The following is a 14,851-nucleotide window of genomic DNA, read 5'->3' as shown; positions in this document are numbered from 1 at the left end:
GGTGGCGTAGTGGTTGAGGGTCCGCCTGCCGATGCAGGGGACACGGGTTCGTGCCCCGGTCCGGGAAGATCCCACATGCCGCGGAGCGGCTGGGCCCGTGAGCCATGGCTGCTGAGCCTGCGCATCCGGAGCCTGTGCTTCGCAGTGGGAGAGGCCACAACAGTTAGAGGCCCACGTACTGCAAAAAAAAAAAAGATAAATAGAATAAAATGAGGTCATATGTGTGGGCCCTGACACAATATGACTGGCATCCTCATAAGAAGAGGAGATTAAGACATAGACCCACACAGAGGCAGGACCATGTGAGGACGCAGGGAGAAGACAGCCATCTACAAGCCAAGGAGAGAGGCCTCAGAAGAAACAAACCCTGCAATAATCTTGATCTTGGACTTCCAGCCTCCAGAACTTCAAGGAAATAAATTTCTGCTGTTTGAGCCAGCCAGTCTATGGTACTTTGTTATGGCCGCCCCAGGAAACTAATACAGTAGTTGGCCAGTAAACACTTGTTGGATGTTGTTTTATCATCTCTTGTGAATCGTTCTCTAGAATAAAATCTCTTTGTCCTACAGAATCATGGCCTTAGTTTGAGGCTGAATTTCCTCCAAGGTTTACACTGCCTTCCTTCCCATATTGCTCACCCATGAGACCCTCCAGTTTAGCCCCCCTAATCTATTCATGACCCTCAAAATACCATTAGTGCCCTCCTGCCCCCTCCACCCCTCTGCTAACCTTAAGTCCTTGTGGAACACCCTCCTCCCTTCTCTTCACCCATCTAAACACAGCAGTGGTTTCCAGACCTATTTTAAATTTGTCCCCACCCCCAAGGCTTCCCTGACATTACCAGTCTGGGGAGACTACTTTCTCCTTTGTCTTATTGGTTCACACCGTTCATTCGGCATAAAGTGGCATGGCTACCTTGGGCTGTGATTTTATTACCAGCAGATGGCAACTCCCTCCCACCTTCAGCTCAGGATAAAATCCTTGGCATCGTCCTTGCCTTCTCTCTTTCTCTCACAGTCAGTTGGACAAGAAACCAATGGACTCACCCATCCAAAACCTCCCAACTCTGAGCTGTCTCATCCCCTCCACTGTTACATCACCAATGTCTAAGCCACCATCTGCTCTTGCCTGGATTATGGCAACTGCCTCCTAACAGCACCCTCAGCTTCTATCCTCGTCCCCTGTGGTAGGCAGAATTGTATGCTGGGCCTGCATACTCCCCTCCCCTCCCCTGAGCACAGGTGGGACTTGTAGATGTGATGGATGTCAGGCTGTGATTAGGTTACTGATCAGTTGACTTTGAGGGATATCTTGGTTGGTCTTTACCTAGACAGGTGAGCCCTTCGGGGGCTGGGTCCTTCCTGAAGGAAGAGATTTGAAGTGTAAGAGAGATTCCCCTCTGGCCTTGAAGAAGCAAACAGCTATGTTGTTAACTGTCTGCAGAAGGGACCACACGGCAAGGATTGAGAACGGCCTCTAAGAGCTACCCCCAGCCAACGGCTGGCAAGAAAATGGGATTTCAGTCCTGCAACCACAAGGATGTAAATTCTGCCAACAACCAGTGAGCCTGGGAGAGGACACTGAGCTCAGGATCCTGAGATCATAGCCCCAGCTGACACCTTGATTTCAGCCTGGCGAGACCCTTAGCAGAGGACCCAGCTGACCCAAAACTGGACTACTGCTGACCCAGGAAACAGAGACAATAAATCTGTGTTGTTTTAAGCTGCTAAGTGTGTGGTCATTACTTATGCAGAATGGATAAATGATACACCCCACTTCAGTCTATTCTCCCCACCCTGGTCAGAGTGAGGGATCCTCTTGGGACACAAGGCAAAGCATGTTCCTCTTTCTCTCAGGAGCCTCCAATGTCTCCTGTTGCCCTTGAAATAAAAGCTACAGGACACCCTCCATGATCTGGCCTCTCCCCACCTCCGACCTTATGTCTTCTTATTTTCTCTCATCTTCTCTCTGCTCCAGGCACAACAGCCTCCTCACTACTCGGGGAGCACACTGGGCCTGCTCATGCTTCCACCTTAATGGGTCTGTTCTCTCCACCTCAAATTCTCTCCCTCCAGATTTCCCCATGGCTCCTCCCATGACCTCCTTCAAACCTTGTCTCAGAGAGGGTCTCCTCGTCCCTGCAGTTAAAACCGCAACCTCTCCTCACAGAACCCAGCACTCCCAATCCCTTCCACCCTCCACTGGCACTGTATACTTTGCATGTTTATATGTGAATATCATTCTGTAACACTCTGCATATAATTCACTTATTTATCACCTACAGTATGTGTTTGCTTCTTCTCCTGTTGGAATATACACTCCACACAAGCAGGGATCCACGTCACTTTTGCTCACTGATATATCCGTGCGCCTAAAACAGCATCTAACATCAATCAATACTTTTCAATCAATACTTATTGAAAGAATGGGTGGATATTGTTGTGACTTTTAACAGTGGGATGCTTTCTGTTCAGTCTCCCTGGGAAAGCTGTTGATGGCCCACTGTTGATGGTCCTCCACCCACCCTAGTGGTCACCCACGGATAGTTCCCAGCAAGCAGATGCATCCTGAGTCATGGGGCAAGTCAGAATTGTCCGGGAGCTGACCCCAAGGAGCAGCCCCCAGTAGAAGGGGATGGCAGTTGGTGGAGAAACACCCCAGCTTTCTTACCCCGCCATGGGACTGAGCCCCAGATGTGCATAGCAGCCGTCCACTCACTGACACCACTTAACTGGCATCCTTCTTTTCCCTGTGCCATTTCTCTCTTCTCACATCACCTTCCAAATAAATGGCATGTCTTTAAACCCTTATTTCAGCATCTGCCTTTAGCCTAAAGGAACCTAAACCAGTTTCCTGGTTTGACGTATGAAGGTTGCAAGCCATCTTCTTCAAAACAAGCTTTGAGCTTGACCAGTAGATGAAAACTCAAATATTAACCCCTGAGGAAGATCGCAGGATTCACCCCTGTAATAATTTTAGAACCAGAGGACTAAAGAAAGTTTTAACCCAGTGGATCCCAAGACTTCTTGGGATGGGTTAGAGATGGAGTTCCATCAAGGTAGGAGGGAAGGTCTACAAACTGCACTCAACATTCTGATAGCCTGAGAGAAATCATCCATTTACCAATGACCAAACCATGCGGGTAAACGTTTACATTCACTATTGGGGTCTGGAGGCCTCTCTCCTTCTTATGACATACAGTATTATGCCGATCAAAAGTGATTACAATAATGGATCTGTGATTAATTTCTACAAAGAGGGGAAACACCTTATTACTTCATCAAGGGCATTGGTGTTTGAAGGGATCTTTCTAAGCAGAGGCTTTTGGTGTGAGCACAGTTGGAAACCACTAAATTAACCCAACCCCCATGTTCTACACAGGAGGCATCTGAGGCCAGGGGAGACCAAGGGGCTTAGCCAAGGTCACTCAGCTCAAGATGAAGGGCAAGGGCTACAAGGGGGCTCTAGACTCCTATTTTCACACTCCTCGCTTCACACAGGAAGAGAATGGCGTACTGTGGAGGATCTGGGATTGTTGTTTCATCTGGAGAATCTTTTGACAGAGCCAAAATTTTCCTTAAAAAGCACAGTAAATGAATTTTACCCACTGGGAGATAAATTAGCCACAATGACAAAATGCTGAATATTTACGACAGCAAATGAGCTTCTCTGTGGGAAACAGCTGCATGGCATCCGAAGAATAGTACTAAAAACACATTCACTCATTCCAGAAGCAGTGTGGTGCAATTACAAGCCTGGCACGTACCTGGCCCATAGTAGACAATTAGTGCTCAACTCTTTGACCTTGGACAAGTGACATGACCCCCTGCAGACCTCTTTCTCCTAACGTGGAAAATGGGGAGGGGGAGTTCATGATATAGTGGGAAGACCTGGTTTCCGGTCTTAACTTTGTCATGAGATCCTGGGTGAATCACGCCATCCCTCTGAGCCTCGATCTCCACATTTGCAAATAGAGAATCGATTATAAGCTCTCGAACATGTCTTTTAGCTCAAAAATTCTGAGTCTGATGGCCTCAATGTCCTCACACATCCCCTTCCAACTCTGGCAATCTCTGATTTTATTGGATTTAGAATTGATTTGTTTCTGAGATTGATTTTTTTTTAGCCTGAGTAAAAATGAAATGACCCCTCCCCTTCAGTCGGGCTAATCCCAAGCAAGCAGCCCAGAGATGAGCAAAGAAGTGTCAAGTAGACAAATGGAAGTGAGGGCAATCCCAGCAGGGGTGTTCTGAAACCTGTCTCCTTTCAGCCAAAGGTGATCGTTGGGCAATTACTCTCACCAGTGTGCTAGCTGGTAGGAAGGGAAGACCGGAGGCCTTGCTCTGATAAAGCCCAGGCAAGGTTATGAGCAAGAGGGTTGTTAAAATATGGATTTCCTCAAAGCCTTGTTTTTAGATTCCTTCTTGAAGACAGCAGACTGCTTCAGGGGTGTCTTGTTCCTGATCGTGATCTTCTCAGAACTCTTAGCAGGATTTCATGTCTCTACTCCAACACGACCTCTCTCATGGTGGGGTGGTGGGTGCTCCAGGGGCAGAAACATAGGTTTTTTTTTGTTTGTTTCAATTTTTTAAAAAAATATTTATTTATTTATTGGGCTGCATCATGTCTTAGTTGCAGCACGTGAGATCTTCCTTGTGGCATGTGGGATATTTTGTTGCGGTGCGTGGGCTTCTCTCTAGGTGTGGCGTGGGCTCCAGAGCGTGCAGGCTCAGTAGTTGTGGCACGCTGGCTTAGTTGCTCTGTGGCAGGTCGGATCTTAGTCCCCCGACCAGGGATTGAACCCGCCTCCCCTGCATTGGAAGGTGGATTCTTAACCACTGGACCACCAGAGAAGTCCCAGAAACATAGGTTTTTGAAAGAAAACACTGCATAAAATAAATTTTGCATTAGGATTTAATTCCTGATCTGTTTGCAATATTTGTGTGTGTGTGTGTGTGCATGCATGAGTGTGCATGAGGGTGTGGTAGTTAAGTAATGCAACTGATTTCTGTTTTAAAGAGAACTTTTAGAAGTTATATGCCCAAAAAATCAGGCACCTCGAACAGCCATGTACTTATCTCAACGATGCCACCCCTGGGGAAACAATTTTGACAATTCCCTTTTCATTCTTGCTCTCTGAGTTGAAGTCACAGTCTCTGGAATTTCCTCAATGGTAGAGAAACAAAGTACTTTAGGAGTGACTTTGAGTTTAAATAGCCTTATATAATTCAGAGCAAGACTTGTGGGTAAGGTGGATTCTCCAGCTCTTTAAAAACAGGCAGAATTCTGCCTGATGAATGTGGAAGGCATGAGAGACTTAGAAAATCATCATTTTGTAACTCCTAAGGAAATCATTAATTCAGACAATGGTCATCAATGCATGAACTCGTTAGATGAAAGATTGGTGTGAAAGTTGACCACAGAGGGATCAGCCTGTCACTTCCTGAACCAATGATTAATCTTAGCATCACTGAAAGGAGGACATTGTGTGTTTCCCAATGTGATGTGATATGTAGCATGTGGTATCACCAGAAGGGGTTCCTGCCACAAAAGCCAGTTGTGCCCCTAGAGCTCGTTTCCATTTACAGGACTTATGGAGGATTAGAACAAGTAAGATGACTTAAATGACACTACAAGAAGGCAAAGAAACAAATCCAGAATGAGGGTCATTTTTTAGGGCAACTGGCCCAATTTCTACAAGTTAGTGATGGGACCTAAAGATGGTGGCGGGAGTATTTAAGGTTAAAAGAGAATGGGGGAAAAAAAGATTAAAAGAGTGAAAAGACATGAGAACCAAATGTATGAATCATTTTGAACAAACCAACTATAAAGGGGACAGTTTTACAACAATTGGGGAAATTTGCTAATGGACTGTGTATAAGGCCATATCAGAGAATTACTGTTAATTTTGTTCCACGCAGTTATAACTCTGTGGAACGGTGTTGACATGTTTTAGAGCTGCACAGGGAAGAACATAGGGTGAAATGACACAATGCCAGCTTTGCTTTGGACGACATCAACCGAGAACAAAAGACAAAGAGAACTTTTAAATGGATAAAGTAAATGCCACATAATTTTAATAATGATTGCATCTGAGTGATGGGTGTATGGGGCTCCACTGTACTAGTTTCCTTATTTTTGTTGAAAATTTAAAAAAGTAAACACTGGGAGGAGGAAGTGAGTGTGACTTTCAAAAGCTTGTCTTTCTAAGTGTGGAGATCAGACCACAGGCTGTCTGTGGTCCCTTCCATGTCAATTAATTAAACATATTTCTTTACAAGGGAAAGAGGAGAAGAAAAGGAGGAGGGAGGGGCAAGGAGAAGAAGGAGGCATATCTGTATATACAGGATATAATGATCGCCAGGATATATTTTTAGCGATAAAGCAAGAGATAGATTAATGGGCTTAGAATGCTACCATTTGGGTTAAAAAAAGGGGGGGACCTTGGTGGCAGGGCGTAAATCTACCTTCCTCTGGAAGGACGCAAAGAAAATCAATGGTTGTTGCTTCCAAGAAGAGAAACTGGTGGCTGGGCCAGGGGAGAAGGAAAATTTATTTGTACATCATGTACCTTCTGTACTTTTTGGATTTTGTACAGCATGCATGTACTACCTATTCAAAACTACAATTGAAAAGAAGAACAACCAAAAAAGAGCATTGCATTTATCCTTCTATTTTAAGCAGGGCATTTCTAATCTAGAGCGGGTCTTAACCTTTGAGGGATTTTAGGTTTGGGGAGATATCCGCTTCATTTATGCCTCTCTTCTTCAAGAAACTCCTGCCTCAGAATGTGCTGAAGGAATGGCTTGGGCTACACCGTTTACAAGGCAGCTACAGCTCACTGACCACAGCTGAACAGGAACCACCCACTGCCAACCCCGGCCTTGCGATCGCACACGCGCGCTTGCTCTTGCTCTCACTCTGTCTCATCAGTTTTATTTCTCCTTCTCCCCCTCCCCCTCCCCCTCCCCCTCCCCCTCCCCTCCCCCTCCCCCTCCCCCTCCCCCTCCTCCTTCTTCTCCTCTTTCCCCTTCCCCTTCTCCTCCTTCTCTTTCCTCTTTTAATTAAAAAAAATTTTAATTACTTTTGGTAAAATGTACGTAACATAAATTTTACTATCTTAACCTTTTTTTTTTTTTTTGCGGTACGCGGGCCTCTCACTGCTGTGGCCTCTCCCGTTGCGGAGCACAGGCTCTGGATGCGCAGGTTCAGCGGCCATGGCTCACGGGCCCAGCCACTCCGTGGCATGTGGGACCTTCCCGGACTGGGGCACGAACCCATGTCCCCTGCATCCACAGGTGGACTCTCAACCACTGCACCACAGGGAAGCCCTTAACCATTTTTAAGTGTAGAATTCAGTAGTTAGCAGCTCCATATTATTGTGCAACCAAACTCTTCATTTTGCAAAACTGGAACTGTGGGTTTTGAGGGGAGAGCTTAGCCCAACCACTTCTACCAGGTCTATCTAACCTGAGGCTGGAATATTCCACTAGCTATTTTAGGGAAGTACATTCTTGTATACTAAGAGTTGCATAGATAGCATATAAATTAAATAAAAATTTAATATAAATAAAAATTACATATAAATATAATAGTATATAAATAAAAATTACATGTGTGATTGGTTCAAGATAGCAGAGTAGAAGGACGTGCTCTCACTCTGTCTTGTGAGAGCACCGGAATCACAGCTAACTGCTGCACAGTCATCAACAGGAAGACACCGGAACTCACCCAAAAAGATACCCCACATCCAAAAACAAAGGAGAAGCCACAATGAGACGGTAGGAGGGGTGCAATCACAATAAAATCCAATCCCATAACTGCTGGGTGGGTGACTCACAAACTGGAGAACACTTATACCACAGAAGTCCACCCACTAGAGTGAAGGTTCTGAGCCCCACATCAGGCTTCCCAACATGGGGGTCCTGCAACAGGAGAAGGAATTCCTAGAGAATCAGACTTTGAAGGCAAGCAGGATTTGATTGCAGGACTTTGACAGGACTTGGGGAAACAGAGACTCTACTCTTGGAGGGCACACACAAAGTACTGTGTGCATTGGGACCAGGGGAATGAGCAGTGACCCCATAGGAGACTGAACCAGACCTACCTGCTACAAGTGGAGGGTATCCTGCAGAGGTGGGGGATGGTTATGTCTCACTGTGAGGACAAGGACACTGGCAGCAGAAGTTCTGGGAAGTATTCCTTGTCATGAGCCCTCCCAGAGTCTACCATTAGCCCCACCAAAGAGTCCGGGGTAGGCTCCAGTGTTGGGTTACCTCAGGCCAAACAACCAACAGGGAGGGAACCCCGCCCCACCCATCAACAGACAAGAGGATTAAAGTTTTACTGATCTCTACCAACCAGAGCAACAGCCAGCTATACCCACTACCAGTCCCTCCCATCAGGAAACTTCCACAAGCCTCTTACATAGCCTCATCCACAAGAGGGCAGACAGCAGAAGCAAGAAGAACTACAGTCCTGCAGCCTGTGGAACAAAAACCACATTCACAGAAAGATAGACAAGATGAAAAGGCAGAGGGCTATGTACCAGATGAAGGAAGAAGATAAAAGCCCAGAAAAACAACCAAATGAAGTGGAGATCGGCAAGCTTCCAGAAAAAGAATTCAGAATAATGATAGTGAAGATGATCCAGGACCTCAGAAAAAGAATGGAGGCAAACATCAAGAAGATGCAAGAAATGTTTAACAAAGACCTAGAAGAATTAAAGAACAAACAAAAAGAGATAAACAACACAATAACTGAAATGAAAAATACACTAGAAGGAATCAATAGCAGAATAACTGAGGCAAAAGAACTGATAAATGACCCAGAAGACAGAATGGTGGAATTCACTGCTGTGGAACAGAATAAAGAAAAAAGGATGAAAGGAAATGAAGACAGCCTAAGAGACCTCTGGGACAACATTAAACACAACAACATTCACATTATAGGGGTCTCAGGAGGAGAAGAGAGCGAGAAAGAGCTGAGAAAACATTAGAAAAGATTATAGTTGAAAATTTCCCTAACGTGGGAAAGGAAATAGCCACCCAAGTCCAGGAAGTGCAGAGAGACCCATACAGGATACACCCAAGGAGAAACACACCAAACACATAGTAATCAAACTGGCAAAAATTAAATACAAAGAAAAATTATTGAAAGCAGCAATGAGAAAATGACAAATAACATACAAGGGAACTCCCATAAGGTTAACAGCTGATTTCTCAGCAGAAACTCTACAAGCCAGAAGGGAGTGGCATGACATATTTAAAGTGATGAAAAGGAAGAACCTACAACCAAGATTACTCTACCCAGCAAGGATCTCATTCAGAGTCGATGGAGAAATCAAAAGCTTTACAGACAAGCAAAGGCTAAGAGAATTCAGCACCACCAAACCAGCCTCTACAACAAATGCTAAAGGAACTTCTCTAACTGCGAAACACAAAAGAAGGAAAGGACCTACAAAAACAAACACAAAACAATTAAGAAAAAGGTAACAGGAACAAACATATCGATAATTACGTTAAATGTGAATGGATTAAATGTTCCAGCCAAAAGACACAGATTCACTGAATGGATACAAAACAAGACCCACTCACACGCTGTCTACAAGAGACCCACTTCCAACCTAGGGACACATACAGACTGAAAGTGAGGGGATGCAAAGAGATATTCCATACAAATGGAAATCAAAAGAAAGCTGGAGTAGCAATACTCATATCAGATAAAATAGACTTTAAAATAAAGACTGTTACAAGAGAAAAGGAAGGACACTACATAATGATCAAGTCTTCACTCCAAGAGGAAGATATAACAATTATAAATATATATGCACCCAACATAAGAGCACCTCAATACATAAGGCCACTGCTAACAGGTATAAAGGAGGAAATCGACAGTAACACAATTATAGTGGGAGACTTTAAAACCTCAGTTACACCAATAAACAGATCATCCAAACAGAAAATTAATAAGGAAACACAAGTTTTAAATGACAGAATAGACCACATAGATTTAATTGATATTTATAGGACATTCCATCCAAAAAAAAGCAGATTAAACTTTCTTCTCAACTGTACACAGAACATTCTCCAGGATAGATCACATCTTGGGTCACAAATGAAGCCTCAGTATATTTAAGAAAATTGAAATCATATCAAGCATCTTTCCTGACCACAATGCTATGAGATTAGAAAGCAATTACAGGGAAAAAAAACGTAAAAAACACAAACACATGGAGGTTAAACAATATGTTACTAAATAACTAAGAGATCACTGAAGAAATGAAAGAGGAAATAAAAAAATACCTAGAGACAAATGACAATGAAAACACGATGATCAAAAACCTATCGGATGCAGGAAAAGCAGTTCTAAGAGGGAAGTTTATAGCTATACAAGCCTACCTCAAAAAACAAGAAAAATCTCAAATAAACAATCTAACCTTACACCTAGTGGAACTAGAGAAAGAGGAACAAACAAAACCCAAAATTAGCAGAAGGAAAGAAATCATAAAGATCAGAGCAGAAATAAATGAAATAGAAACAAAGAAAACAGTAGCAAAGATCAAGAAAACTAAGAGCTGGTTCTTTGAGAACATAAAGAAAATTGATAAACTCATCAAGAAAAAGAGGGAGAGGACTTAATGAAATTAGAAATGAAAAAGGACGAGTTACAACAGACACCATAGAAATACAAAGCATCCTAAGAGACTACTACAAGCAACTCTATGTCAATAAAATGGACAGCCTGGAAGAAATGGACAAATTCTTAGAAAGACATATAACCTTCCAAGACTGAACCAGGAAGAAATAGAAAATATGAACAGACCAATCACAAGTAATGAAATTGAAACTGTGATTAAAAATCTTCCAACAAACAGAAGTCCAGGATCAGACAGCTTCACAGGTGAATTCTATCAAACATTTAGAAAAGAGCTAACACCCATCCTTCTCAAACTCTTCCAAAAAATTGTAGAGGAAGGAACATTCCCAAATTCATTCTATGAGGCCACCATCACCCTGATACCAAAACCAGACAAAGATACTACAGAAAAAGAAAATTACAGACCAATATTACTCATGAATATAAATGCAAAAATCCTCAACAAAATACTAACACACAGAATCCAACAACACATTAAAAGGATCATACACCATGATCAAGTGGGATTTATCCCAGGGATTCACGGATTCTTCAATATATGCAAATCAACCAATGTGATACACCGTATTAACAAATTGAAGAATAAAAACGATGTGATCGTCTCAATAGATGCAGAAAAAGCTTTTGACAAAATTCGACACCAATTTATGATAAACACTCTCCAGTAAATGAGCACAGATGGAACCTACCTCAACATAATAAAGGCCATATATGACAAACCCACAGCAAACATCATTCTCAATGGTGAAAAACTGAAAGCATTTCCTCTAAAATCAGGAACAAGACAAGGATGTCCACTCTCACCACTATTATTCAAAATAGTTTTGGAAATCCTAGCCACGGCAATCAGAGAAGAAAAAGAAATAAAAGGAATACAAATTGGAAAAGAAGAGGTAAAACTGTCACTGTTTGTAGATGACACGATACTATACATAGAGAATCCTAAAGATGCCACCAGAAAACTACTAGAGCTAATCAATGAATTTGGTAAAGTTGCAGGATACAAAATTAATGCACAGAAATCTCTTGCATTCCTATACACTAAGGATGAAAAATCTGAAAGAGAAATTAAGGAAACACTCCCATTTACAATTGCAACAAAAAGAATAAAATACCTAGGAATAAAAGTGTCTAGGGAGACAAAAGAGGTGTATGCAGAAAACTATGAAAGAAATTCATAGAAAGAAATCCATTCACTGATGAAAGTGTATATATGGACATATATACACTAATATGTATAAAATGTGTCACTAATAAGAACCTGCTGTATAAAAAACTAAATAAAACAAAATTCAAAAAAAATCCTGGAACTGTGTACATTTCTTTTTTTTAATTTTTTTAATTCTTGAATTTTATTTATTTTTTTATACAGCAGGTTATTAATCATCAATTTTATACACATCAGTGTATACATGTCATTCCCAATCACCCAATTCATCCCACCACCAGCCGCCCCCCCCCCGCAGCTTCCCCCCTTGGTGTCCATACATTTGTTCTCTACATCTGTGTCTCAATTTCTGCCCTGCAAACCGGTTCACTGTACCATATTTCTAGGTTCCACATATATACGTTAATGTATGATATTTGTTTTTCTATTTCTGACTTACTTCACTCTGTATGACAGTTTCTAGATCCATCCACGCCTCAACAAATGACCCAATTTCATTCCTTTTTATGGCTGAGTAGTATTCCATTGTATATATGTACCACATCTTCTTTATCCATTCGTCGGTTGATGGGTATTTAGGTTGCTTCCATGCAGTAAATAGTGCTGCAATGAAAATTGGGGTGCATGTGTCTTTTTGAATTGTGGTTTTCTCTGGGTATATGCCCAGTAGTGGGATTGCTGGGTGATATGGTAATTTTATGTTTAGTTTTTTAAGGAACCTCCATACTGTTCTCCATAGTGGATGTACCAATTCACATTCCCACCAGCAGTGCAAGAGGGTTCCCTTTTATCCACACCCTCTCCAGCATTTGTTGTTTGTAGATTTTTTTGATGATGCCCATTCTAACTGGTGTGAGGTGATACCTCATTGTAGTTTTGATTTGCATTTCTCTAATAATTAGTGACGTTGAGCAGCTTTTCATGTGCTTCTTGGCCATCTGTATGTCTTCTTTGCAGAAATGCCTACTTAGGTCTTCTGCCCATTTTGGATTCGGTTGTTTGGGTTTTTTTTATATTGAGCTTCATGAGCTGTTTATATATTTTGCAGATTAATCCTTTGTCTGTTGATTCGTTTGCAAATATTTTCTCCCACTCTAAGGGTTGTCTTTTCGTCTTGTTTGTAGTTTCCTTTGATTTGCAAAAGATTTTAAGTTTCATTAGGTCCCATTTGTTTATTTTTGTTTTTATTTCCATTGCTCTAGGAGATGGATCAAAAAAGATATTGCTGTGACTTATGTCAAAGAGTGTTCTTCCTATGTTTCCCTCTAAGAGTTTTATAGTATCCGGTGTTACATTTAGGTCTCTAATCCATTTGGAGTTTATTTTTGTGTATGGTGTTAGGGAATGTTCTAATTTCATTCTTTTACATGTAGCTGTCCAGTTTTCCCAGGACCACTTATTGAAAAGATTGTCTTTTCTCCATTGTATATCCTTGTCTCCTTTGTCATAGATTAGTTGACCATAGGTGCGTGGGTTTATCTCTGGGCTTTCTATTTTGTTCCATTGATCTATGTTTCTGTTTTTGTGCCAGTACCATATTGTCTTGATTACTGTAGCTTTGTAGTATAGTCTGAAGTTAGGGAGTCTGATTCCTCCAGCTCCACTTTTTGCCCTCAAGACTGCTTTGGCTATTCGGGGTCTTTTGTGTCTCCATACAAATTTTAAGATTTTTTGTTCTAGTTCCATAAAAAATGCCATTGGTAATTTGATAGGGATTGCATTCAATCTTTAGATTGCTTTGGGTAGTATAGTCATTTTCACAATATTGATTCTTCCAATCCAAGAACATGGTATATCTCTCCATCTGTTGGTTTCATATTTAATTTCTTTCATCAGTGTCTTATAGTTTTCTGCATACAGGTCTTTTGACTCCCTAGGTACTTTTATTCCTAGGTATTTTATTCTTTTTGTTGCAATTGTAAATGGGAGTGTTTCCTTAATTTCTCTTTCAGATTTTTCATCCTTAGTGTATAGAAATGCAAGAGATTTCTGTGCATTAATTTTGTATCCTGCAACTTTACCAAATTCATTGATTAGCTCTAGTAGTTTTCTGGTGGCATCTTTAGGATTCTCTATGTATAGTATCGTGTCATCTGCAAACAGTGACAGTTTTACCTCGTCTTTTCCAATTTGTATTCGTTTTATTTCTTTTTCTTCTCTGATTGCCGTGGCTAGGACTTCCAAAACTATTTTGAATAATAGTGGTGAGAGTGGACATCCTTGTCTTGTTCCTGATTTTAGAGGAAATGCTTTCAGTTTTTCACCATTGAGAATGATGTTTGCTGTGGGTTTGTCATATATGGCCTTTATTATGTTGAGGTAGGTTCCATCTGTGCTCATTTACTGGAGAGTGTTTATCATAAATTGGTGTCGAATTTTGTCAAAAGCTGTTTCTGCATCTATTGAGATGATCATATGGTTTTTATTCTTCAGTTTGTTAACATGGTGTATAACATTGATTGATTTGCATATATTAATGAATCCATGCATCCCAGGGATAAATCCCACTTGATCATGGTGTATGATCCTTTTAATGTGTTGTTGGATTCTGTGTGCTAATATTTTGTTGAGGATTTTTGCATCCATATTCATCAGTGATATTGGTCTGTAATTTTCTGTTCTTGTAGTATCTTTCTGGTTTTGGTATCAGGATGATGGTGGCCCCATAGAATGAGTTTGGGAGTGTTACTTCTTCTGCAATTTTTTTGGAAGAGTTTGAGAAGGATGGGTGTTAGCTCTTCTCTAAATGTTTGATAGAATTCACCTGTGAAGCCGTCTGATCCTGGACTTCTGTTTGTTGGAAGATTTTAAATCACAGTTTCAATTTCATTACTTGTGATTGGTCTGTTCATATTTTCTATTTCTTCCTGGTTCAGTCTTGGAAGGTTATACCTTTCTAAGAATTTGTTCATGTCTTCCAGGTTGTCCATTTTATTGGCATAGAGCTCCTTGTAGTAGTCTCTTAGGATGCTTTGCATTTCTGTGGCGTCTCTTGTAACTCCTCCTTTTTCATTTCTAATTTTA

This window comes from Orcinus orca, chromosome 4, assembly GCF_937001465.1.
Source record: "Orcinus orca chromosome 4, mOrcOrc1.1, whole genome shotgun sequence".
Lineage (NCBI taxonomy): Eukaryota > Metazoa > Chordata > Mammalia > Artiodactyla > Delphinidae > Orcinus > Orcinus orca.
The sequence above is the reverse complement of the archived record's forward strand: the minus strand, read 5'-3'. Positions refer to the sequence as shown.